The 27,627-nt window shown below is 38.3% G+C and overlaps 1 protein-coding gene across 1 annotated transcript in view; it reads left to right on the top strand.

Moving 5' to 3' along the window:
* Positions 1-27,627, top strand: part of GRM7 (glutamate metabotropic receptor 7) — a 350,262-nt gene that overhangs the window by 130,822 nt on the left and 191,813 nt on the right. The gene's annotated exons all lie outside the window — the stretch shown is intronic.

A 27,627-nucleotide genomic window follows, 5' to 3' on the forward strand; every position in this document is an offset into this window, starting at 1 on the left:
ATTACTGTGATTATCTTACTGGTTGTATATAAAGAGGTATGCAGGGCCATTTACATGCAACAAATTAAAGTCAGCTTCTGCTCTTGAGATCAGCAATAAGAAGTCTGTCATGCCTTGTTAATAAGTCTTGTGTCCATTGCACATAGAATTTGGCATACAATCAGCACTTTAAAATCTCAGTTGATTGTGGCAAACTATACCAAAAGGAGATAGATTACTTAGGAGGATGAAGAATGAGATGGTAACTTCAAAGTACAAAGCTCTGAGTCTGTTTGCATTTTACGTAGTGTAGTGCATGGTGTTACTTTCCATCACTCTTTCCAGGCACATTTTCTTTGAATTGTTTAGAGAGTATTTTAGGAGGAGAGGAAACATCATCAGAGAAGATACCTTACCTGCCAAAATGAGATAACACAGAGACACTTGAGGAAGAAGGGTAGGTGTAATTTGGGACTTCCCTTCTTTGCCAGAAAGATGATGGGGCCAGAGCCTGAAAAGAGAAGAGAAAGCAAGCTTGAAGCAAAAGTGAATTGGAAATGAAGCACTAAAAAGATTGATTTAGTCAGTGAGGGAGGTTATTTAATGATTGTCTTTCAGTTTAACAGGAGGGGTTGGAGAGGATTAATTCTGACTCAAGCAGTAATGGACCCTCTTCTGCATCATTTCCAGATCATTATTAATAGGCATTTGCCCCTCCATGTTTCTCTTTGGCTTCTTGTTCCTGTTTGAACTATAACCTACAGCACAGCCATTGATCTCATGATCACTTTCATTTGGATTGTTTGCTGTGAATACAGTTAATTCCATTATAGTGCCAGCTCTCCTCCAGTCAATAGAAACATATATTCTTGTATTTAATATGCTGAATATCCTTAAGGAAGCCCAAATGTTTCTCAGAATTGATTCAAATAAATAAGTCTACTGAGATTATGAATAACAATTCATAAGGCTTCATTAGTGACTTTTGGGAATAGTGATTTATTTGCATACTTGTGAGGAATTACAGCAGATAAAAACCAACATCTGAACTCAGTTCTCTGTTTTACATTGCTATTACTAATTTCTATATAAACACTACCTACGTGAAAGCAAGAGCAATTTCTTCTCTTCTACTCACACATATATTTTTTTAATATCCTTTCAAGTGTAAGGAGGAAAGAATTTATATCATTTAAGTCAAAGTGATTTTTTTCACCATTTAAATCATCAGTGCACCATTTTGCACTGTCTTCGGCTTGGAATACCAAACTGTTTCTGTTTACTTGTTTGTTCTCAAGCTCTGGCATCATACAGTCTAAAACTGTATATATACATATATGCATATAAATACATATATACACATGACCTCTTTCATGACTTAATGTGTCTTTTCCTCTGTGATGTAAATGGGTACTATTATCTCTGTATTAGAGACAGAGAAATAACACATAGAGGAGCTAAATGACTTTCTCAGGATCTCACTAAGAGAATTTGGCAGATAAAGAACTTGAATATAGCCATCCTTGAATTTTTCTAAACTGCAGTAGTATCAGCTGTAAAAACTTACAGCTTGTAAGTTTACAGTAAGAAATATGTTACTGAAGAAACTGTATTGTAAAAAATTGCAGAAGCATATGTGTACAAACAAATCTGGTAATGATAGTTTAAATATTATAGGAACTTGTTTTTGAGTTGCTGTGGCAGGATTCAGTGACGTGCAGGTATCTGAGCAAGGATGGGCCGTGGTAGCACTGTTGTGACAGCATGGGCTAATCCACCTGCACCAAATGCCTTGCCACTGCAGCAAGACCCCAAGGTACTTGGGTTAAAGCTAGTTTGGGTGTCTCCAAGCAGTACTATAGATGAGCCCCGACCGTTTGTGTTGCAGTTTCGAGACTCCTTTCAGGCAGGGTTGGTAGGCGAAGTTGGGGAGCTGGCCTGGCCGGTGTGCAGGCCGGCTGCATTGGCACAGCGGCGCGGCGGCCGCATGCGCCAAGCTCCCCGGTGGGAGCAGCAGAGGAAAGGGAAGCTCCATGCTGCAGTGCTGCCCTGCTGGGGCTTCCTGAAGTTCTGTGGGCTATTTCTTAAATGGCTGTTACACACCTAAATAACTTAGCCGTGGAAATTCCACCCTGCATCTCTTCCACTTGCTCCATGGCTGTATTTTCTTTGTTCAGGACAAGATTTCAGCTCCTGTTGTCATTCAAGAGGTTTCTAACCCTGTTACTGTTGAATGGTGAAAGTTTTCTTTGTGAGTCTTTAAACATCCTTATCAAGTATAAATGTCTCATTGCTTTGGCAGCTGATGTTTTTCTTGAAAAATTAACTCTTTTATAAAAATGGCATAAGTGAGATAAGTCATTTGATTCTGTCAGTTCATTTGCTAAGCTTCAAGTCCCAAATCAAATATATTTAAGGAGAACCTGTTCGGTCATCAGTTAGGATACTGTTTATTATTCATTTCCATGTTACTTAAATAATGTTTTATTATATCACTCTCCTTTGCATAGATGCATTCTTTTACCAGTTAAATCATTCTTATTGTAAACATTCAAGGAGACACATTTTCCACAAAGATAAAGCAAGAAAGTACATCAGATACAAAAATAGAACAGGTCAAATGTAGAAATATGAACAGAAAAAGAAGCACAAACAAAACTGGATCCTGTATGATTTTTTTCATGCACCTGTTATTTCTCCAAAGTTCTTATATGTAGTTTCTTCCTTTTACAACTGAATCTTCCCTCTCAATTGATCCAAATCTTCTGTGTCCATTAAAAACATTCAGTGCTAAATGCCAACACTGGGAGTAACGTGCTGATGAAAAAAGGATAAATGTGTGATTGCTCTTTATAAATAATACTTGTTTTATATGCAACCATTTTAGTGCTCAAATATCACAAAAGAATCATGGTAGTTTGTCTGAACTGCCTAAATAGGGCACTTGCATTGCAGCTTGCACTGTGGTGTTACCCTGAGAGCTAGACTGCATTTGATGGGTGAACGGCAGCCCCAAGGAAGGCGAGGCAGGAGAGTATCAGGTCGACTTAAACATCGTTCTTCAATGACAGGGCAAAGGGGGCTCAAGTCACAAGTCTGCGTGCCTCAAGGGCCCAGGGGCCCTGCCCAGGGAGGAGCTGGCAGGCTGCCGGCCTGTCCGCATGTCCTGTGCGGTGCGGGCCCGCGGTTGCAGCACGGCTCAGAGAGCTGCCTCCACCTTCCCTGAGCCCATGGGGCACATCCAGCTTTTGACCATGACGGATGCAGGAACATAGCAAATGGCCAAGAAAATTGGTGCTTAGGAGAACATAGCGTAAGCTTTAAAATCAATGTTTGATTCATTGTTACAACACATCAGACAGGCTATTATTGAAAAACTGAAACTCCAGACAGCATTAGGCATTGGGAAAGGTGACCAGACTCATTACATGGGACATGCAGCCTGGAAATAGAGAGTGGTACTGTTTTGAGAAAAATGTACCTGTATACAACCAAAGGGAATTTTATGGCACAGAGGCAGGATGCAAGACTGGAGAAGGGTTAATCCTGTCAGGCTTCCTGCTGATCGCTGGACTGTCTATGAGTGTCATGTCAGATCATTCATAAAATGCTTGTTAGGGAGCCTAGGAATGGGGAGATCCATGGAAATAATAGTATTTCTGTCCTCAATTCCTGCATACTGACAGGAGCCCCTGTGCTCTAGGATGCAAGCAAGCCTGGTCAGTGTAGAGAATGTATGTGATGATTCAGCCATTGGACACACCTGGGGGTTGGTTACAGAGAAGTAATCTTCCCCAGAAAAGTACATGGTGAGTATGCTGAGAGAGGGCATTACAGTTAAACTTGATATAGAGAGCAGCTCAATATTTCCAATAAAAGAGTCTCATTTTTGTCTAAATGTATTTTTTTATTCCAAGTTACAACCATCCCACATTACTTTCAAGCTCATGGTAAGGCTGATTAAATCACAAAGCAAACTTTTAAATGAAAGGATCCATATCTAGCTCCACTCATTATCAGTTCCAAGGAATTAAATCTACCATAAATGATTTACTCTAAAACAAATCAAATAATAGGCACTGGAAAGACAGAGGGCAAAATGGCCATACAGATTACATGTTGATGGAAGGAAGCAGGGTCGTCAGAAAAGAACCAGATAAAATCCAGACCTGATATAAGGTCTTCCATTTTCTTTCCAACAGATTGCTAATTTGCACAGTGAATTTAAGACTGTGAATGTTTGTGTTTAATTTAAATACTGTACAAGAAAGTTTTAAGTGGTCAAGAATGCGATGCTTATCTGAAAGAATTGGAAATGCTATTCTTTGTAAGCCATGTTATTACAGATTGTTGTTATATAAGACATACTAATTCTTATGTTTAAGCTGTAGAGATTGCTGTTCCCCTCTTCAAATTTATGTATTTGTTGTTTCTTCAAGGATGTGTTAAAGCAAATAAAAACCTCTAGAAATTCACCTTCGCTCTAGTTGACCCCAGACATAAATAAAAAATAGGGTGGCAGCGATCCTAAGCAAGTGAAGGTTAAAAATGATGCACAGCTAGCCTGTTTTGACACACAATGTGCACTTCCCGTCTTCCACTTTCCCATTTTACCCAGCATGTGTGTGTGTGTGTTTATATAGGTATATATACATACAGCTGTATGATGCATCTTGAAGATCAGCCTCTTCAACTTAATCCCTGCATATGTGTATCTTAAACCTCACAGATGAATAGCATAATCACACCGGATTTGCACCTGGCCTCAGAAGCAAGTGCAAAGATGAGGCTCTGTTATTCCTATATATTTGTTTGTGGGTCTGTGGTGTTGGTGTTGAGGGAGAGAGATCAAGGATACCTGAATAATCCCAGTTAGTTGCACTATGCTGTGAAATAAAATGCTGTTGTTTGGCCCTTGTCAAGCTTCTTATTTGGAAGAAGGACTGCAGAGGCAAGCGGTGGCCATTGTTGTGTTCCTGCAATTTTACATACAAAAGCCCCAAAGCCTGTATTTTTCTGTGTGAATAATTCATGAAGCAAAAATGGTGCCTTTTGCCGAGCTCTGTCTATTCATCTCATTGCTTTGCGCAGGTGGATGCCAGTGGAGCCTAGGCAGCTGAGAGGCTGCGGAGGCACCAGCGGGTAGGATTGGAAGTGTCATCTGCTCAGGTTTGAAACAAACATGATCAGATAGGAAGAGAGATGCAGAGAAATCGAGTGCCTCAGGACATAAAAGGGAGCAAGTTGAGTAGGTGCTTGTTACTATACTGCCTGCACCAATTTGTTTGGTATATGAAATCTTTAGAAACAAGCTGCTGAGTAAGGATGTATGTGAGCAGTAAGAATATATCGTTACTCTATCAAAATTATATACCCACTGGCCTAACACATGTGCAGACCACCATATTAGTTCAATCTGCTGCCTGGCAGGCTTCCTAGAACAGATGTTATCCTTATGTTTAAAATAATAATTAAAAACATAAAAAAAGGCAACTCCCCCAACCTCTACTTCATTATTTTTAAAATAATGTGCTGCATGTTGTTCAGAACATCCTTGGGCTTACTCCAATCAGTATGTGGGAACAACAATAGCATTATGGTTAAAAATCCAACACTGGGAAAAAATTGGATGTTGATTCTGTAGCTCTGCCACAGATTAAATTCATGACTTCGGCCAATTTTTGTGGAATATTCCAAAGCTCACTGAGCTCAAAAGAAGTCAGTGAAATTCTTCACCATACTGTTTTAACTTCCCTCCTGGTAAAATAAGGGTAATTTAAGTTCACTTCACATGTAGGCTTCTGGAAATGTTGTGAGTGGATGGCTTTGAGATTAACTTGGAAGAACTGTAAAATCGTTATTAGTTTGTGACTATAGCAGGCCTGCGCAAAACCGCCATGCTATAATATGCACTAATCCTTGTCTTGCCCTGTGTTTCAGGGCATATCCATATGGCTGTTTAACTTGTACTTTAAAGTATATCATTTTTAGTGTAAGTTAATTTTTCAGTCCAAATGAAATGAATGTGGAACTTTATTTTATGTCAATGCGTGTTGGTGAAAACAAGTTTAGATTTGCTCTGGATGATCTTGAATTTTAAATTAACCTGAAGGAAGGAAAACTGAAGGCATGCTTTTTACTGAAAAGAAGATGTGAGATTTGTTCAGAAAACTTCTTATTCAGTTAGGTAAAGTCATGTCTCCTATATGTAGGTTGTCATGATGTGTTTTGGTTTTGAGAAAAAAAACAGCCAAATTAACTGCATTGACTATGAACTTAATCTATGAATTTGCATTAATTTTAATTCGTATTTTTGACTTTTAATTCACATCCCAGTGGTCAAGGGTTTGGGGGGAGGAGTTGTTTGTTTGTTTTTTGATCTCTTTTTTGAGCCCAAGAAAAAGGACAAGGAGATGTTTTCTGGTACAAGAACTTTCAGGACTCCCTAAATAGGCTTAATTGCGTTCTCGTTTTTGTGAAGTCTCTGGAAAATTCTTTCAAGGGGAATCCTAAATTCTCTCCTTGCATCTGTGGGCCACATGATAAGCTGCTTCCCACTGCCCTGATTTTGTAGTGTTTTTTCTCTCATATGCTCTATGAAAAGAGTTTGAATTAGTACAGAGGAAAAAGAAGGGCAAAGGAAGGAGGCTTGTGGTATTTATTAAAATTAGCTCATTTTTTCTTTCATTTCATACTATATTTGTGTGTTTGTGTGTGATTACCAATTAACAGAAACAGACAGCTGCCAAAACAACTTTAATAATGATTTAAATTTTTAAAAAGGAATTTAAAAACTTAGGGCTCAAAAAAATGATTTTCACATGTGAAAGCTCATAAACACTTTCTGGAGTCAAACTTGCAATAAAAATGACAGTTTAGGAAAAAATCTAAGAATTGATCCTTTGAGACACTGAACTCATTAGTGTAAACTCACTAAACATTTAAGCACCAAATAGTGGTGTTAACATCAGTGGGCCTCCTGGCCTATTTAAAGTACCGCGCAAGCTTAGGTTTTTTGCCATCCTGGGCCTCGTTATTGGCACATTTCTCTGTAATTGTCCCTGCCGGGACACCTGGGGCCCCGTTACATCAGCAGGGCAAGGGCAAAAGCTGCGAGGCGCTTACCTTCACCCCGAGCTTTCACACGACAAATGACAGTTTTCTTCCAGGGGCGAAGCAGAAGTCCCTGCCGGGCGCTGTGCGGCTCCCTCCAACCTCCCCGCGGGGCCACGCGGCTCCCTCCAACCGCCACGCGGGGCGGGGCGGGGCCGCGGGGCCACGCGGCTCCCTCCAACCGCTCCCTAACCGCCACTCAGGGCGGGGCGGGGCGGGGCGGGGCCGCGGGACCACGCGGCTCCCTCCAACCGCTCCCTAACCGCCACTCAGGGCGGGGCGGGGCCACGCGGCTCCCTCCAACCGCTCCCTAACCGCCACTCAGGGCGGGGCGGGGCGGGGCGGGGCCGCGGGACCACGCGGCTCCCTCCAACCGCTCCCTAACCGCCACTCAGGGCGGGGCGGGGCCACGCGGCTCCCTCCAACCGCTCCCTAACCGCCACTCAGGGCGGGGCGGGGCCGCGGGGCCACGCGGCTCCCTCTAACTGCTCCCTAACCGCCACTCAGGGCGGGGCGGGGCGGGGCGGGGCGGGGCGGGGCCGGGCCGCGGGGCCATGCAGCTCCCTCCAACCGCCCCTCAGGCTGCCCCTCGCGGCGCCTCCTCGCGGCTCCCTCTAACGCCCCTCGGGCTGCCCCTCACAGCGCGTCCTTGCGGCTCCCTCCAACCGCCCCTCAGGCTGCCCCTCACGGCGCCTCCTCGCGGCGCCTCCTCGCGGCTCGGGGCGCTTTGCCCTTCTCCCGTTGTAAGCCCTGCAGAAACCCTCGTGGGCGTCGTTAGGCTTTCGAAGCAGGATTTGAAATCCAAAATACAAAACACGTGACTCTTACCTGGAAGGAAGGAAGGAAGGAAGTTCCTTAACCTGTAAGCTTTTCTTTTTTTGTGTGTTTATATAACTTCATGGCTTTACATAGTCTTCTTCTGGCTGGTGTTAATTGAATTAGTCATACGGACAGAATAGTTAAAATATTTGCTTATGGGAATTTCTTCTCAGTTTTGAGTCAACATTTGATTTGCAGAAATTTGCTTTAGTTACTTCTTTAATAAAGATGAACAAGATTACTGACAGGAAAAAATATTTTCTCTCAGTATTAGAAGAAAGGATGGAAAATACTAAGGTAAGGAAACTGAGATGAACAGAGATGGATTAAAGTTTCTGTGTTATATTAGGTATACATATTATTTTGGCAAACATCCTGTTTTGATTGTTTGTTTTTAAATTGATTTATCCCCTTTGGCTTCTCTCTTCTCAAATAACAGCGTGTTTGAATGATAACAGGCAGTATTTTTCTCCTGTTCTTTTAATTCTTTGATTCTGCTCAGCCGTATTTTGATATTTGTTGCCATTGTGTGCATCCACAGTGATGGAATACTTTTATTGGCTTCAGTCACACAATTTGTAACAAACCATAAAATATGCACATCACCGGTTTTTAAGGTCTTCAGTAATTTGTTTTTCAAGGTTTGTTTTGCTGTTGTGTCTTCTCTCTCTGGTATTTAGTCTCATGGCCAGTTTTTATTTTTTTGTTTGTTTGAGAAAAGCCTTTTACTTAATGCCTATAAATGCATAAGCTTTTGAACTTACAAAATATAGATTGAATCATGAGGTGAATATCAATAATTGTGGATACAAATGAAGTGCTGGAAAACAGGAATGGGCTTTGAGCTCATTGTTCTGATCTAGCGTTTGCAATTCCATAGCTTTATCTACTGTGACATTTCAATCTTTTTTTCTGCTATTGGAGCGTGGATGCAGTGGAAGGGATGCCCACTCCTGGAATCGTCCTGGGGGGACACCCCAGAGGCTCGCTGTGGGCAGACGTGCTTTTCTATGGCGCGTTTTGCTATTCCTTCAAACAGAGCAATGATCGCAAAGCTCCTGCTCTCTCTGAAGGGCTGGGCAGTCCTGAACGGCCCCTTCCTTCATGATCCAGCTCCAGTGCTCCCGGTTTTTCCACTCTTAAAACAGGAAGATCATTTTAAGGCTTGCGTATGAACATGGATCGCCTTCATATTTGCAGGTTATTTGGAGGGTGCTTTGCTGTAACAAAGCATAGGCAATAAGCTAATGTGAAGAGACAATGCCCAGTGCTTGAGAAATAATACACTTCCGATTGCATTTGCAAAGCTTAAAAGGAATATAAATAATGAGCGTGGTCACCAAGTTGCAAAGGATGTATTCATTACTAGTTTCTTGCTAGTCTTACTTCTACAATTTCAAATAATTTTGTGGTAGTACATTGTTTTCCTACTGGAGCTGCAGGATCCCATTTACCCCTTGCTTCGCTCATCCATAGTTTTTGTGTGTATATAAAACACTTCACCGATGTGCTTCATTTATCTACCCCTCTCTTGCCAAAGAAGAGACCCTACCTTGTTCTTTTCAATATGATGTACCACACACAGGTTTTGTCAGTGTGGAAATGGGGCTCTGTAGGAATAATGTAGCAAAATAAAGGCATGAAAATGACTGTTTTGCAAATAGCATATTCTAAGATTGCCAGTAGAATTACTTGTTAATCTTTTGCACCTTTTTTTCCAGATTTAATTCAGCTAAGCTAACCAAGGTTTTTCTTATTATGAATTGAGATTTAAAACGTGGATCTGAAAGCAGTTGCTCCACTGTTTGTGAAATGGCAGACAGGTGAGGCTGCTGTGAAATTTTAGGGAAAAGAGGAAGTGAGAGAGCAAGAAAGGAGCATAAGAGCTGTTGTTTTTCAGGGTTAATTAATGACAATTAGAGGGTAATAAAATAATAGGAAAAAAGCTTGAAATTATTTTGATGCACCTCTCCCTTTCTTACCATGTTTGTTTCTTGTGCTACACTGGTAAATATTGACAGGGAAGGAAAGAAAAGGTCTGTCTCCTCCTTCCCTGAGGTCAGAATGGCCATCTCTGTATTGAATTTCTTTAGCATCATATTGGTGTGAAATAGTATAAAACGATAAGATTAGTTATGCCTCAATAGGGGATAATAAACCTATTTTTAATTGTTGTGTGCCTCTTTTGAAAAAAATTGAACCATGAGTTTGTCTTACAAACTGGGCAAGTTTGCAACATTTGTTCAAATGTGATTAAAATGGAATCCATAACTCAGGAGAGTCATGGTAACCAAGCAAACTATATACAATTTCATTTATATTCTACTCTATACTACAAATATTATTATGTGGGTCAACTAGGATCTAAATCTGTTATCACAAGTGACTGTTGCTGAGCTAAAATCAAAGGAAAATAAAAGAAGCCTTGAAGACGATTATCGTGGGTACTGGCTCCATGTTTAATTCAGAAATGATTCTATAGGCCCTGTTCAGCTCTATACTTTCCTCGCCTCACCTCTGGTCTCGATCTGCTAAAGAATAGTGGTAAAAATACTAATTGTATTTCACCTGAAACAAATAGATGAAGAAGTGTACTACTATAATGCTACTAATTTATAGGAAATCTAGTGTGTGGGTTTGGTTGGGTAGTTGTTTGTGGGTTGTGTGTCTTTTTTAAGATTATCTCTCATTTTGCCTGAGTGGCTGGGATTGGAAGTCCCTTGATGTCTTTAGAAAATGATCTGCCTTTTCTGAAACCGATTAAGGGCTTGGAGATGTGATTGAGTTGTGAAAGGAGCAGCTACCTGCTCGCTTTTGAATCAGTGGACAAAGTTAATGATACGCAGTTTTAAGATATGCTGTGATGAAAATAGAAGGATTCTTAGAGGTTGTACGGAAAAGGTGGAGTAGCTAGTTTGCCATATAAGACATGCTAACACCTGATAAAATGACTTATTTGAAGAAAAAAATACCTAAGAAAAGGATTGAAACATTAAAAGAATAATCAAAAATTGCTAGAACTTTCAGCATATTTTGTTTTGAATCTAGTGAGTGCTTTGAGGCTCTACTGCCACTCTATTTTGTCTGCATAATCTGTTCTTGTGACAAGAGAAAATGGTCTTTATTGTCATGTCCTTTGTACTTTGGGATTTTGAGGTTGGGGAATTGTTCAGCTGGTAGTGCATCAGGCCCTAGATAAATACAGAGACAGGACTAAAGTGTTTCTAGAACTGGATTTCAGATACAAATATTGAGAGTATTTAACAGAATCAATTTTATCCTTACTGGGAAACAAAAAACTTTTGAACTCTAATAACTACTGTCTTTTATTTTTAAAGACAGATTCCTTATAAGTTAATCAGTGCAGATGTTATTCTTCCTTACATGAATATTTTTCATGTTGAAATAGCCATTTAATAAAAACAGTTTCATTAATGAAAAGGAAACGTTGATTAAAAATATAGAAGAGCTTCATTCTGTAGAATGTTATGAGATCAGTCTATTTGCAAAGCCATGATGATGGGATTATTTATTCTTTGTATTTCATATACAAACTGTGTTTAAAAAAAATGTGATGGCAAGAAGAAGATGCAGCTGAGATTCTCCTAAAAGAGCTAGTCTACGTTGCACTGTCTGTAACTACATCATGAACAGAAATTAATGGCAGTGAACCACTGAGACAACCCAAGTGTTCAAATACTTTTGCCTCAGACTGTTATTATTTGAGAAATATGGAAAGAATTTCCAAATTTTTTGGAACATATGGTTTAGTTCTGTACTGTGCTAAACTATTAGGAAATAACAGATTGCATTGTCAAAAAATAACTCAACTTTATATTAACTAAATTGTATTTTTGGATAGGACATACTGGGAAATATGCAAGACAAAAGTATTACATTAAAATATCTCTTTGACTCTTGGTGTTTTTCAAATACTTCTTGGAGACTCTGTATATAGTACAAGTACTGACTACTTACTGTGCAAAGCATCCAGTAGAGCCTTTTGTCTTCTGTTGCAGAAGGCATCAAATCCCATCAGAGCTCTACTGTACAGAGCTGTACTGCACAAGCATTTACTGGTTACACTTTTATATCTGTACTTATATGAAGTTAATAGACAACTTTGGATCCAATATATGTCTGTGGTTTCCTTGTATTTTCAGTGTTGCCTGGAAAAGAGACATGAGAATTTGATCCATATGCTTATTATTTTAGGAAAGTATTTTAACAAAGTGTTTTCAATAATAATATTTTGAGGTTTTAAAACACCACAACTCTGATAAATTAAACACTCCTATCCTTATATTAAATCCTTATCCATGATGAGAGAGATATCGTACTGTGTACCTTAGATTAATAAGGAGCCAACTTAGATGAAACACAGAGTGCCTAAATGAGATGTTTATTAGCCAATGGAGAGATACAGAAATGTACAAAGAGCAATTCAGAACACCTAAATAAGACATCTCATGTTAGGCCATCTGGTTTCCCTTTTTCTCTCACCTTTCATTGAATTCTGTTCCTGTTGGGCCCCATCTCCCGGTAAGATCTGAGCTTGGCCTCTTCAGAAACACAGGTGGAAGCCCCTTGATACCTATTTTTTGGGGAACATTTGTCTAACTGCTTTCTAGATCTTTTTCAACGTGCCAGGCACTCCAAGCACAATCAGCCAAAATTTCAAGAAGGCAAGAACATAGCTCTTTAATGAAGTAATAAAAATGTCTGTTTTCTTGTTTCTATTGCGCTTGATCCTATTATTCTTTTCATTTTAAGGAAAATACTGTTTGGACTATTACAGCAAATTCTCAATAAACGGCTTTTGGATTAATCAACAGATTCCATTTGCATTTGGATTTTAACCACATTTGAAAGCTGACTGTTGCCTCATTTTCCTTCATCCTGAATACTATTTTTTAAGTTCTCTTCAGATTTGGAAAAAGAAGGTTCTTAGAATAGATGAAAACTTGCATCAAATGCCAGTTTGTGTAGTATGATCCATTCTTCTTATTCTAAATGTAGGTCTGTATTAATTATTCATGCAAAATAGAGTCAGTCCTATCTGAAGAGACATTAAACTCTCCTGTAAGGACTAGAACATTCCATAAAAGGCTCCTGATTTTAAACAAAAAAGTTTTACTAATGTGTCATGATTATGCGGTGAGACTTAAGGTAGAGGTTTCTAATGAGCACCAAGTTACTGTGGAATAGTGTCAACCTTTTATTTTTCTTTTGAGGTGTCTACTGGTGCCAAAGTTGTAAAGCTGAAGTAATTACAGTACTGGAATGGTAGCTGCAGCTGGACTCAACCTTATATCCTAACGTAGTCCTTCGGGCATTGTTGACTTGAACAACGTGGTGAGATATGAAGTTTCACTAGCCTCTCTGGAAAATCCGACAAACTCTTGCTTTTAGGATGACTGTGACTGATGAGTATAAATATTTATGACAAATTTAATGACAGCTTAAATGTTTGAAGTATGTTACTTAAAATGTCACCTCTTGAGTTTTAATGGGATAGCCCATATTAAAGAGCCTTCGTTGTCTACAAGGTGCTCTGCATCATTCTCCCTCAGTAAACAACCAATAACCTTCGCTGATACGGAGATTTGAGGAATTGGTTTGGCTCCACTGATCACATTTCTAAATACCTAATTGCTGAACGTATGTACTGACCAGAGCCAGATTTCTGTAATCACATAGATCTTCATAAAATGATCCCTAAGTAAAGGCAGTTTCTGTCAGGGCTGCTAAATAAGTATGTAGGCAAAAGCAATATAAACTTTTGTGAAAGAGCTATCATGGCCTTGATTTTGAAAGCTTTCTTCTCTTGTTCTGGATGTCTGACAGACTTCTTATTGAGTTGTTTGAGATGAATGAGGTCTCTTCTACTTCAAAATTGAGCTTGGACTTGTCAGTAAAACTTACAAATTATATCTTACTGTGGTCTCATTACATGTCACATGTTAAAGAAACTTTGCCTTTTGTTTGCCCAGGTCTATGTGCAGTACTGTTAGCATAGCCATATTTGTTCTGCTTGTTCTTGCTCATACTTTTCAGGTTGATGCATCTGTCTGTACCACATAGGAGACCACTTGGTTTATGTCTAATTTCAATCTATCTATATGTAAGTCTTATTGCACTGGGGCCAGAACTCTAGTTTTGAGAGTGAGTTTGACAGATCAGAAGGTTCAGAGTTGCACTAATTCAGCAATTTATAAGAAAATAATTAGGAAGCATTGTTCATATGGAAGCATTTGTTTGCAGCTCTCTCAGTGGGAGCACATGCATCAGCTAGGAGTCAGCATCTGTTCCTTGTAAACCAAGACACCAGGCCAGGCAGCACACCCTTCCCAGTCTACTGCTGTGCATTCAGTCACAGCTACATAGATTTGATTATTTTTATACTTGTTGGCAGCCTAATGAGCCTAATTCTGTGCAGTTCCTGTTCCTTTCTCCGTAATGTTTTTTTATGTAGATCTAACTCTCTTGACTTCATTGTTGTTCGTTCTGATTTACCATGGAAACAGGTGATCCCTGAACTATATCTCTACTACATCTAAAGTTGAAACTGACTGACAGGGTTTGAACTGGCCAGATCAATCACCACTTCAGGAAGAACAGGGAAATTTGGTGAGAAACTTTGGGTATCTTGCTGTCTAATCTTGAATTCTGATTCTGCAAAATGAAATAAGACAAAGTCAGACAGAAAATTTGTTGAAAATACAGTGTAGCTAAGATGAAATCCTCCCATGAAATAAATAGACATAAGTGGCCATCCACAGTAAAAGGGATTAAAGTTAGTTTAACTAATAAAATCATTCCAATAACACTTGAATGTCTCCTGGGAGTCATTCTTAGCTGTTTGCAGGAGGGCTGTAATTTCAGTTTAGATCATACTGCAGCTGGCAGACAAAAATCTAAAGACATTCAGTAGAATTTGGAAGAGGTAGTCAGTGCCACTGATTTTTTTTTTTAACCATTTACCATGAAGAACACATGATAAATTTAAATGTGACTGTACACTAACCATTCAGGCACCAAGTTAGAGTGGAACCAGAGACCTACAGTAGGTGGAAGTTTGTTTTATACTTATTTTAATTAATTTATCACTAAAAAAGCTTTTACAGATTTATCCAAGGAAATTATTTTTGCCAAATGTAAGAATGGGGAAGACATTTTGCGGCAGTGAATTTTGCAATGATGGCAAAAGTATACTACTGTCAGTCTTTCCTTTCTTTTATTTCTGCTTGGTGTGGTAGTAGTAGAATGCAGATACTGAATTCTGAAAGTAAAGCTCTCATTTGTGTTGCTAGCTTGACTTTTACTGTAGCAGCTTACTGCTGTTGTTTCTTCTAAGCACTTAGAGGTAGTACATCTAGTTGAGTTACAGCAAAGAGAACAAAGATTGATGGCAGGCTGGTTTAATGCAGCTCTTACCAACAATTTGCAGAGATTAGGAGGTTGTTTTGTTGGACATATATCATTGGGAGTTTGGGGACTGCTTTCTGAAGTCATTTTAAATTGGCAAGTAACAGATAGCTTCCTCTGATAGCCCTTTTATGTGCAGGTACAGCTAAATGAAAATCAACCACAAAGGGAAATGAGTCTGTCTTATCATTATTTTTTGAATTTCTTTAGGATTGTGTTTCATGCATCACTGCTTTCCAGGTGATACAAGGCAGACAAAGCTAGAACAATGTGAGGGGTAGAGCTGGAGAATCCAGAAAGACCTCTTCACCAGTCCTTAAACCAAGCGTGAGGGACTAAGAAGAAACACACCTATCGATGCAGTTTTCAACAGAATTTCATTGCATCTGGTTTCTACAGATTTACTAAGAAAATTCTTTGGGCATTATTTTTATCGAAGATAACTTTCATTTGAAAGGATTGTGAGTTGTTGGGATGTTTAGAGGAACAGTGTGAAAGGCAACAAATGAACCATGAGTTACTAATGAGATATAACCTGGCTAAAAAATTATTGATTTGTACATGTTTTTGCCTGGCCAACTTCAGAGCCAAACCTCAAGCAAGTTTTATTTGTGTGGGTTTTTTTGTTTTGTTTTTTCCCTCCTGAAAATTGATATTCCCTCTTATTTTGTGTTTCTATCTAGTTTTTATAGAAATCTGGAACTATTCTGAGTGTCTTGTTGAAAAAATGCATCAAACAACCTGTTGTTTTCAGGCACATATAATATCATCTGCTCTTTGAAATCTGAGGATATTAGCAAATATCAAACCCACTCAGAAGGTAGAACTAATACAGAAAAATTACCCAGTATGCATAAAAACTGTGATTCCTTTGCTTAGTGAAGTTGCAAAATAGAATACATTTCAACAGAGACTACTGTTTGCTGGCTACCAGCAATTGCCAGTATATGGAGCTAATATTCACTAAAAGAAATGTGGTCTGTTACCTTGTTCCTTCTATTTCTGCATTTCTCCATGTTTGTTTTTGTTCCCATGTCTTTTCTTTTGGAGTGTGCCAACATATTCACTGAGATATACAGAAAATCTCCTGTAGATTTAACTGTGCACCATCCATGATTTAGCCAATAAAGTTACTGGGTTTTCTTGTTCAGTGCCCAGCACAGTGAAGCCTCCTGCACTCCTGTAGACCTTCTATGGTACTAATGATTAATAATAGCAATATATGTGGGCTGACTTATTTATGTGAGACTGGTTTTCTGTTTCACTGAGTATTACTCAAGAGTTGTTTTTTTGAGTAGATCAAAGTGGGATGTAGTTAACTCCCCACCTGGGTCTAGAGAGGAATTAACTTTTAAAGTCACAGGCCTCATCTGATTATTTGGAGGAGCTGCAGTCATATTTCAACTAGTGTTGAATGGCTCTAATTTTGTCTGGGCTTTGGATAAAAATGCTGGGGAAATGTGAGTTTCTACCACAGAAAGTGCTCAGAATCTCAACTTTTTCTGCAAAACAATCATCAGAGGTTTTAACAGCCATGGCCTGGTTTGAACTGAAGCGCTTGAAGGTTGGGTCTGCGATAGCAGTTTTCTTCAGTTCAGGAGTGCCCGAGTTATAGGCAAGGATTTCATTTTACTTCTACCCCATAAATGCACATAAGAAAACAATCTTTCCCCTACACTTCTTTAGTGGGTATGGACAAGATATATGTTCCTTGGTTTTAAGTTTTATATGTGCTTTAGAATAAGTATTGCAAGAGAGAGATGCCATATAAACCATGGTTACTTCTGCATCTTGTCATTAGACATTTAATATGCAAGTGCAGCTCTTTGCTCTGTTTTAGGTGTTAGTGATGTCTTCAGCTGTTGCAGGGGAAACAGAACACTGAACTCCATATTTTGGTAGGTAAAAAACATTTCAGTTTCTCTTTAAACCATGGGTGAAATGCTGCTGTTAAAATAAACCCCACCTAAAATAATAAAAATCACATCTGTAACTCATATGATTGCAGCAAACTGTGCATTTATGTCTATAACTTTGCATGTTGACTGCTTGCTCTGTAGCAATTACTTTAGTGAGATTACACCCCTCCCAAAAATTGTTGTCACATTTTCTTGCTTGAATAGGCCAGTATGATGTGAAAATTGATTCTGGATGGATCAACTAATTTTTAAAAGCACATTTTTAGGAAAAAGAAAATCTCTCCATAGTAATATGGAAATCAGCTAATCTGTTCTTCAGTAATGATTCTGTTTCCCGCTGGTTTTCATGAAATTTCACGTTTGTGGATTTCAAATGAAAACAACTTGCAGGGCTGAGTTTTTTAAATTCACTGTGGAGATACTGCAGAGACCCATTGCCCACCACTGCGTTTTGCTGCAGTGTGAGGAACTCCTGGGTATATACAAGAGGCAGAAGTGGGGTTAACCAAGGGGTTACCAGCGTGTTCCTAAATGAGTCATTTCAGCAATCTCAATCTCTCCTTGGAATTTAGTAGAAAGTCACAGGTGCTGTTAACACACCCAGACAGAAGCAGCGAATGGTACTTACTTGCACAGTTGTCTTGAACTTGGTTCTGGATTGTGGCTAGGACTCTGTTTCTTCCTTAAAGCTACTTGGGTTTTGGGCAAGAGGTGTTAAAATCATATAACCTAGTTTTATCTAAGTAAAGGATATAGATCAGTCTGTGTGGCCATTAAGTGAATTGAAAGAAAAAGGAAACTGAAAAAAATGATGTTTGCAATCATTTAATTTGTGGCCTACTTTTGATATGTAAAGTTAATCGTTTTCCCTTTCCTCTTAATTAGAAATGATGAAATAATAAAAAAGAAAAAAAAAGGTCTTTCTTTTTGGGTGGATGAATTGATTGCTTGATGAACTGATTAGGTGGTCTCTGGACTTTCTGGTGTTTTGTATGCACTCAGTCTGTCTAACATGGACTGTCAAGGAAATTTTCTTGTTGCTGTTTGCTGTTGATTAATTTTTCTCTAGTGTCAGCTGTGCATGCAGCACTTCTGCAGGGGAGGAGCTTTCCTAGCAGTGCTTGGGAAAAGGAAGAGGGGCTCAGCCTTAAAAGAGCATTAAAAAAAAAAGAAGAAGTATGTATATGTCAGAGCAAAATCTCAGCAATAAGATTAGTTCAGAGTGATTACAAAGTCTGTTATTTGAAAGAAAGATTAAAAATCCTTTGGGGCCTTCTAAAATTACACAAAAGAAGAGACTTAGTAATGGCTAAATCTGTGTAGACAGTCATTGTGTTACCTGGTTTCCAAGTCTGCACTCTGTTGGATTTTTTTTTTTTTTTTCCACTCTTCTGAGATGGGTTGCAGATCACAAGAATGGACTCTGTTTTTATTCTTTGTGCTCTTTTAGCTTTTTGACAACTGTCAGCTGAGAAGTTGAGCCTTTGCACCTTTCTCCAACCAGTGTGTCTGCCAGAAGCTTAACATATATACCATGCCTTGGTACCAGGAGTGGAGATAGCTTACCAGTAGTGTTTTTTAGCAATAAAAGTATATCATGATTGTTGCATTAAGGAAAATGGGTCTGCTGGGTTAGAACCAGGGAGAAAGACTGATAGGGCAATCCAGCTTGTAATGCAAATGATCACCTTAGGTGTCTGAATGTAGAAACAAGATATAACTGTAGAGAAAAAAAGATGGTCTTTTTCCTGCTAGTCTGGGTGCCCAACTGAGTGGCCCTGGAGGCTCTCCTGAAGCTGTTAAGTGCAGCCTGTGATTTTTCTACACGTGTAGAGGAATTCATGCCACACAAAATTGCGAGATCTAATTCTACTCTGCTAATGCAGTAGATAGTTATAAATTCTATATTTCATAGCTGGAAATTTGAATTAAATGTGTTGACCTGTTCTAGAGTAACCATGATACAAATTTAGCCCAGTGCTGAGTAGCAAATGTTTCGGGGGATGGTGGCATAAAAACCTCATAGTAACATCTTAACTGTTCAAAACTACCCTTGATGGGACTTCCAACCTGAAGTGCTCATCTTATACCATGAAGCATGACAAGTTTTTATACATTTTATCTTAGCTGGCATAAAAATGTAATTCTCCTGAAAGTGAAGAGCTGTCACATGCCAGAGGTAAAGTGGTGTATTAATAAAGGTAACAAAAAAGTAAAACACAGTATTACTCCCAAAACTATCTTCTAAAAGCTAGTTATCTCACAGAGAGCTCATGATGAAAGAGTTTTATTTGCTGTCCCATTTTGTTTTATGGGAACATTTTGTGTGAAGGAGGGCTGGTTTTATGCATAAAGAGTAACTCTATTACCAAGAATTTATTTCTGCGTACTTGAAGCATTATTTTTTAAAGTTTGCAGAAGGTATTATGTCATCTTTAGGGAAGAGGAGAAAAAAACAAAAATTGCACAAACAGCAAAACAAGCTACTACACTGACTAGAAGTTATGTGCAAGAGAAAATGCCCTGTTCCTAATGTCATATGTCAGAATTGGTTTGGATTTCCAAAGCAATCAGGATCTCAAAGTTTTCAATCCCGCAGTTCTGTGGGCCTTGTTGCACTCTGGCTGAGTGAATGTGATTGAACTGCACCCTTCCTGGCATGGCAATTGACTTTTTTTTTTTTTTCTTAATTACAACTGTCTTTTATGGTTACCTTCCCCTACCCATCTCACTCCTCCGTTTTAGTTTCCAATTATTCTTTTTAATTTATCTTCTTTAAAGCTATTTAAGCTCCCTTTCTAGCAAACAAAGAAAGGAGGAAAACTGCAGAAAAACAGGCACATGAAGAAGGAAAAATATGCTCAAATAATTTTGCTCCATAATTGAAACTGTTTCTCAGCAACTCTTGGTTTAATTCATCCCTACCTCATTTTTGTGGTGACCTTTTAGGGGATCCTCTAGGCAAAAGCATTGTCTAATGATTTTTTTATCCTCATATTATCCTGAAATTTTATCCTATTAGAATTTTTTTTAAGTGAAAGCAGGCTTGAGGATAATAGATTAAAGATGCCAAGTTAATTGTAGGGAGGCAATGGTAGGAGAATTCAGGGAAGGATTCTAGGAAGTCCAATTGGAATGTCTCCCTAATGAGACAATGCAAGATAAAAATGTTCAGCTGTCTGTGATAATTTCCCTGATAAAGATAAGCCTAGTAAATAATATTCCTGAAGGACAGAGAGGAAATTAGCTCTTTAAAGGGCTTACATTTGAAAAGGTTTTTTAGACTGATTAATTTAAAAAAAAATCGTCTTCTCACCCTGCTGAAACCATGTACTAAGTAATACTTTGATTAGAAATTTGGAGAAGAAATCAGATGGTATATCATGTTTTTCCTCTTTCATATATTATTTGTAGTCTATCAGATAAGGGAACTGCAGTTAATGGGAAATCTTGAGCAATGAGGTTGTACTGTATAATTTAATATTGTTTGAGTTACAAGTACGTTCCTGCTTTTTCTATTGTCATCTTGTTCTCTGCTGGAGGGTGTCTGTTTTTGGAGAAGGACAGAAGGAAAGTACCATAAAAATGTGTTCTCAGCTAGTCACACAGTATCTCACTTTAAATCCTTTCCAGTTCACTTTCTGCGTAGGCATTTTGTCATAAAGCCCTCTACTGTGCTGCATTTTGCATGTCTCTCATCATCATCACAGGATTATACAGGCAGTTTTGTGAAGTTTATAATTATATGGAGAGTCCAGTTTTTATTTTGATCTGAATTTAAAAACAGAGACTTACTAATTATGACTTTGCCAAATTAGATAATCTTGTTTGGTATTGTGCTAGATGTGCTCACAACTTTTGTGCAAAACCAATATATTTATTGGTCTAAAGAAGTACATATACAAAAGATTTATTTTTGAATCCCTTCCCTTTAGGCTATATGCCAGCAGTTGCATGTCCCCACATTAGTATGCCTTCTATTAAAACCAAAAAATCCTCCAACTATTCTGCTGCTTTGCCCTTCAGAATTTTAAGAAAAAATAAACAGTCTCTAGCAGTCTAAAACATTTTATCTGAAATAGAAAGCTAGTAGCTGAGATTTAAAGGTTTTTGTATTTTAAATGCTGACATGAAATAGCCATAGGAATGCAAATAGCAATAGCATTTTAAATGGTGTAAGAACAAGGATATTGTTTATCTTCTCAAAGTGTATTTCCAATATCATCAGTTTACATGTAAGAGAGTTTGTGATTTGTGTTTTGAATTCAAATACTGTCATAAACAGCAATATTCTTTTTTAATGAACTTGAATGAAGATACTGAGGACATTTTAAAAGTGAAATTGATGAAGCTTTAAAACATGTTTTTATCAGAGGATATTAAGAAATATGAGACTGAGTGTTGGAACATGATTTCCTTTTTTGCTGCTATGTTTTACTAGCTTAAAGTGAATCATTTGAACCATCATTTTAAGAATTCCATTTATTTATTTAAAAAGAAATAAACATATGAAGCGTATTCTGATTGAGTGGTGGTTCTGAAAGGTGGAAGGGAACTTGGGCTTTAGTAGAAGTTATCTATCTGATGACGAAGCAGAAGACGACTTATAAACCAGTGTAGAGGATTTGACCTCTCATGTTCTTTCCCTGTCCTGACACTACACTACATCAAATTCATGAGAGTATCTTATACTTTGCAGTGTGATGGGGGAGATAATGATGTTCAGGTTCAGAAATGGGATTCTAAATGTTTGGTTTTCTTCACCTGTTTTCAGCAGCATCTCGTGCTTTTCAGCAATGAAAGCAGTACTGTGTCCTCAGCTCCTTCACAAGAACTGTTTTAAAGCCCTTATGCTTATTTAAAAATCTGTGGGAACTTTCATTATATACTTGATGTGGCTTTTTTTTTTCTTTTACTACATCATCCTCTGCTACAAAAGCTTAGCATCTTGAAATATAGATTAGATTAGTATTCGCTAAATCCAGTCAGAGGACATGAAAATCTTTGAATTCTTCATTTGCTGCATAAAGCATACAGTACATCATGTTTCTATCTTTATTTGAACTTTACTCAGTAGTTTAATAGAATGAAACAGCTTTTTTTCTAAGAGTCTGCGGGGAGGGAAAGGCTAGAATGTCAACGATCCTGAGAGATCACAAGGCATTCTAAAAACAATGGTATCTGGGAGTTATTTCCTTGACTTTGTCAAGGAAAGGATATTGCTTTGGGAGTGGATGATGACAGCCATTTAACAGTACACAGTAACACCAGGCTCCACAACTGAACGGTCTGGGCTTAATAGCCTGCTTATAGCCATGTAATTCTTACCTGTTCAAGCAGTAGAGAACATGCAGACCATATTGGGTTATCCTCACATGCCTGTGACAAGAAAACGTGGTTGTCTTTGTAGTCCACTACAGATTCTCCTACAAAACACCCCAGGGAAGTTGTTGTCATTCCTCATTTAATTTGTCTGTTTATTAGTTGATTCAGATCTGTCCGTCTCCCAGGAGGCACCACGGCCGGCCTGGCTGCCTGGTAGACGCTTCTTCCAATATGTGTGATGGGGCAAACGCAAGTCCCAACTCCTGTTACATTCAGTGAAAGTCACTTGATGGACTCCTTTCTCGCAAGGTCATACTTTTTAGGAAGAATAATTGTTAATTTAATACTAGCTTGGTATAGACTCGCAGAAAATTTGCAAACAGTTTTCATTTGGTCATTATCTATCACTTAACTTTCCTCCTGTACCAAACTCCTTATGGAGAAGGCCTTAAGAGGACTTAAAGGGTGGCAGGCAGAAGGAATGTTACCTAAGCAGTCTTTGGCTTTGGGATTTTTTTTTTTATTATTATTTTTTTTGCCGATGTATTAGGATGATAGATACAGTACTTAACATGAATATGGTGACTATTGAGACCTTAGACTCAAGGTCTCAATTTAGCTTTGGCTTATTTGTGAGGCTTAAAGGCTTATTTTGACTTATTTATTGTTATAGACTTATTTGTGACCATGAATGTGACTCTTAAAAGGAGATCAGAATCACCATTTTTCAGATACCTAATCAGCAGAGATCTACAGGGGACCTTTCCCTGGTAATTCAGTATCTCAAACTTGTATCCCTTTCCTCTAAAAATATTCTTCTCTAAGAAAAAAGTATCAGAACTCTGTGAATTTTTCTCACGCTATCTTTAGGCTGCGGCGGTCACTTTGTTTGATGCAAGTTTGTTCCCCTGCAAAACAGGGGCAGTTGTGGTGCCTCTTCCCTGTGCAGCGGTGTCCATGCAATGGCACAGGGAGCTGGGGCAGCGGCACTCCCTACCTGATCTTTGCCTTCAGTATTAAAGGCAAGGGAGAAAGGAGAGGTCACTGCCAGAGCATTGCCCTGATCCAAATCACAATGTAGACGCATGCTGGCGCAGTGGTGATGCCTAAATTGAGCAGCCAGGGTAGGTGGGAGCAGCAGCAGAGATTTACCATGGGTTAACACAATTGTGTAGTTGTGGTTTCAGCCACTGGGTTGCTAAGTGCCAGAATTCCTTTACAGATTTTCCACAGTTCACTGCCTCATTCTTGTAAGTAGAGGGATATAAATACATCCATGTTTTCTAGAGGTGGCTAAAGGATGAGGATATGACATGAAGAAATACAAATGTGCTAGCAGACATATAAATAACCAGGTGAAATGCTGGGATACTTTTTTTCTTGTAGAAAATGACTATGTAGTTTTTAATAAAAGAGCTCAGAATCATATATTACTGTTTTAATGTTTTGAAAGACAGGTGTCTAGTGGTAATGACCTTAACCCTAATAAAAAGTATGTGTAAATCAGCATACTGAAATAATTTTAAAAAGGGGCTACAAAAAAAAATTAGATCTCCTAGGCAGTAAAACTTTTATAATAAAAATAAAAAGTAAATCTTGAATGAAAGACTGGAGAAACTCCTCCAAATTTGCTTCCAGGAACTGTAAATCAATTATAGGTTTTACATATGCTGCTACTTCAGCCAGAATTTTCCTTATCCATCAGCTTATTTTAGTATTTCGTGAATAGCACTGCTAATTAAAATTTTTCATCAAAATGGTGTTAATTTTAACACAAATCTTTTTCTGGTGTAACAGAAACCAAGTTCATATTTAAAAGCTTCACTGAAACATTCATTTAGAACAGCACTTCTGTATGCTTTTATCACTATAAGCAAGCCTGAAGAAATCACCTTTTACTAGATCCCATGATGTTCCTCTGAAAAATGCATAAGGAGAGTTCCTTTCCACCTCTTCCCAGGTGTTCTTAAGTGGATTCAGAGCTCTTAAAAGGTTCCTTTCTGACAACTTCCAGAAAGAAGGTTTTAAGTTAATCACAGAAATAAAGAGGGAAGATTTCCAGTAACACCCTGCCAATCTTTTTCTATCATAATGTAGAGAGAAGACTTCTTCAGTGGAGGTTTTGCACCCATCTTATCTCTGAAAAGAAGGTGATTCTTCCATACGTAAAGGATTGTGTTATAGTTTTCTGGGTGTTTAGGATGGATATAAGTTGCTCTTACAGTCATTGGAAAGCTCCTTTAGTGCCAGAGTGGTATGAAGAGAGCCTCGAACGTGTCCTCATAGCTCTACCCCTCCAGGCAGCAGCCAAGATTTGACCACAGACTTCTGGCACAGACTATTGTTCCCAGGTGACAGCAACTTTCAGTCATTATTTGAGGTGGTCAGGAAATTACCATATAAATGATATTTCACTGAAAACAAAAGCAGACAAATAATGCTGTGGTAAATATTTTTCAAGGGATTTTAATAAGTGCCTGGATTGCAGTAAGGCAGATGAAAGGCTTTGTTTCATGTTGTAAATTATTTGTGTGTCCCAAATACTCTCCAAGCAGGAGAAATCAAGAGCTTAATGATTACTTTCACATTTTCTGCATTCCCAAAAAGGAGGAACTTAGTTTTGGGAGGCTTTTCATCCTACATGTTGAGGATGCGCTTGAGAGAGGACTCCTAATTCCATGCTGTAAAATGAGGGCTGGGTCCGGTTCTCACTGAGTGTGAAGAGAAGTGATTGTTGTTGTTGTTGTTGTTGTTGCTGATCCATATCTGATACTTGCAAACTGTTAGGCTGCCTTTAGTGCTCTTTTTTCTTAGCATCATTTCTCTTCAGCAATATATAGGTTTGATTTTTAAATCGCATCTCCACATGATAATCACCTGGCCTTTAAGTTCCCAGTTTTCAATAGCAGCTTCTTCATTAATATTTGAAGCATATGATTTTTTTGCTTGTTATCAGCAATATCCCAGGAGACAGCAAGAAAGACTGCGTAGGAGGGCATTTTAAAAGCTTATCTTTAAAACCGTGGTGTTTTGTGATTTAAGAATTAAATATGGATTAACAAATGGAGAACTGACACTGTCTGGGGAATCAAAATTGGATGTAGAGGGGAAAAAAGAGCATGACTCAACAAATTGCTTTATCACAATAAACTAAAGCTATGGGTGCAAATACGCTATTTGAGTAAAATGGAACTGTTCAAAATATTTGATTGTCAGATATTACCTAAGTAACTGCAGTCAACTTAATTAAAACATTTTTTTCCCAAAATAACAAGCCTGTAGAACAAATGGAACCAAACAGATTAAACAAGATCTTCTGAAATTATGCGTATATATATATATATTTTTTTTTAGCAGAGGACATTGCACTGTTCTGATAAAGGCATGTAAAGACATGATTATTGACTTTTAAAAGGAGCTACTTCCTTTGAAACTCCCCCTTCCCCTTTCTAGATGCAAGGCAAGACTCCATTCATGGGCAGCAGCTGCAGAGCCTTTCCTGCACTGTGAACATTCAGGGGAAATGCTCCAACGATGACAGCTGCCTTCAACAACTAATTGCTCTACCATGAGGGTTAAGGGCACATATGCAGATTTTGCTTGACATTTGCTAGCAAACATGGAGATTTTTAGAACAATGCAGTAAAGTCTCACTGACTTTAGTGCCACCAAGACTGAGTAAAGAGGAGCTCGGGAGCTGCTCCAGATGCACGGTATGATGGTGCATTGCTAGCCTCAGAGGAAGCGTCCTAGAAAGTTACTTAACCCTGCTTGTGCAAGGTGAGAGAATGTTTCTATGCTTTTGTCATGGGAAGATAGCAAATTTGTTTAAAGGACAATGCCTTACACTCCTGATAACTGCTGTGCTACCTGTATCAAAATGCAGTGCTTTTGCACAAATACGTTCAAAACCTATCACTAGTTGAACCTTGTGCTTTTGGGCTATAGTATCTCTAATAATTGCAAGTGCTATGCCTTATGTTATATTTTATCCAAGACGGGTATCTCTATTATCTGTAAAGCAAGCTGATGTAATTTATTCAGTAGTGACCTGTGCTTTGCTGAGGTAGCATCTGTTATCCTCAGTTTATCCGTCTAAGTAATCCCAGCCCTACCCTGCAGATCACAGCCCTGCTTTGAGCAGCTGCAGAAATGACAACAGCAAATTTGAATAGGTTGTCCATACTATGCAAGGCTGAGACCCTCTTATTCTCTAGATGGCAAACTGCCTGTAGGGTTGTATTTGAGTGGTATTTAAAGACATGAGTTGTGCAGTCTCAATATTCAAAGATTTGGTATGCTGAAAAGCTACCCTGCTGTTAAAATAGAGTCCCTTTTCCAAATATATAAAAATCGTTATACATTCCTGCGTGAGTGACAGGAAGATTTGATATGGTTAGCAAATGGCTATAAAGACTTACCTTGATTTTAATGTACAAAGCTTGAAAGAAATATATAAATGTTCTAACACAAAAATATGAGCCAAGAAATGAACTGATGTGTGTCAATTTCAAGAAAAAGAATTTTAAATAGAAAATTCAATGTTCTCTGTTCACATAGCTTTGATAGTAAAGCAGCTTGTCTGTGGTGTTAGTACAATCTGTAGTAGGCATGAGTAGACATGCAATACTAGAGAGAAATTTAATAATATTGGTGAGCTGTCTCTTCAGTCATTGTTTTTGAATCCATCTGATCAAGTTCCTTCAATATGTCAAAATATTGGTAAGAATGATTAATTTAAAACCTTTGAAGCTGAGAGGAAAACTTGAAATTAGTTTAAAATGCTAATTTCTCCTACACATGTTGCAACAGTTTATGCCAAATACAGGAAACTTTTGTCATCCTTCTGGTCACAAAATGAGCTAAAAATAAAGAAAGTAGGTGTTTTATGTGAAGTAAAAGTTAACATCTGTTTTCTTAGAAGTTGCATTGATTTGTTGGTTTTTAATTTAATTATTACTCAGAGCATCATTTAAATTCCTTCATACAAGTAATAAGCCTAACAATTTCAAGAAAAAATATATTGCCCTTTATCAGTTATTAT

The sequence above is a fragment of the Apteryx mantelli genome, chromosome 12 (assembly GCF_036417845.1).
Source record: "Apteryx mantelli isolate bAptMan1 chromosome 12, bAptMan1.hap1, whole genome shotgun sequence".
Lineage (NCBI taxonomy): Eukaryota > Metazoa > Chordata > Aves > Apterygiformes > Apterygidae > Apteryx > Apteryx mantelli.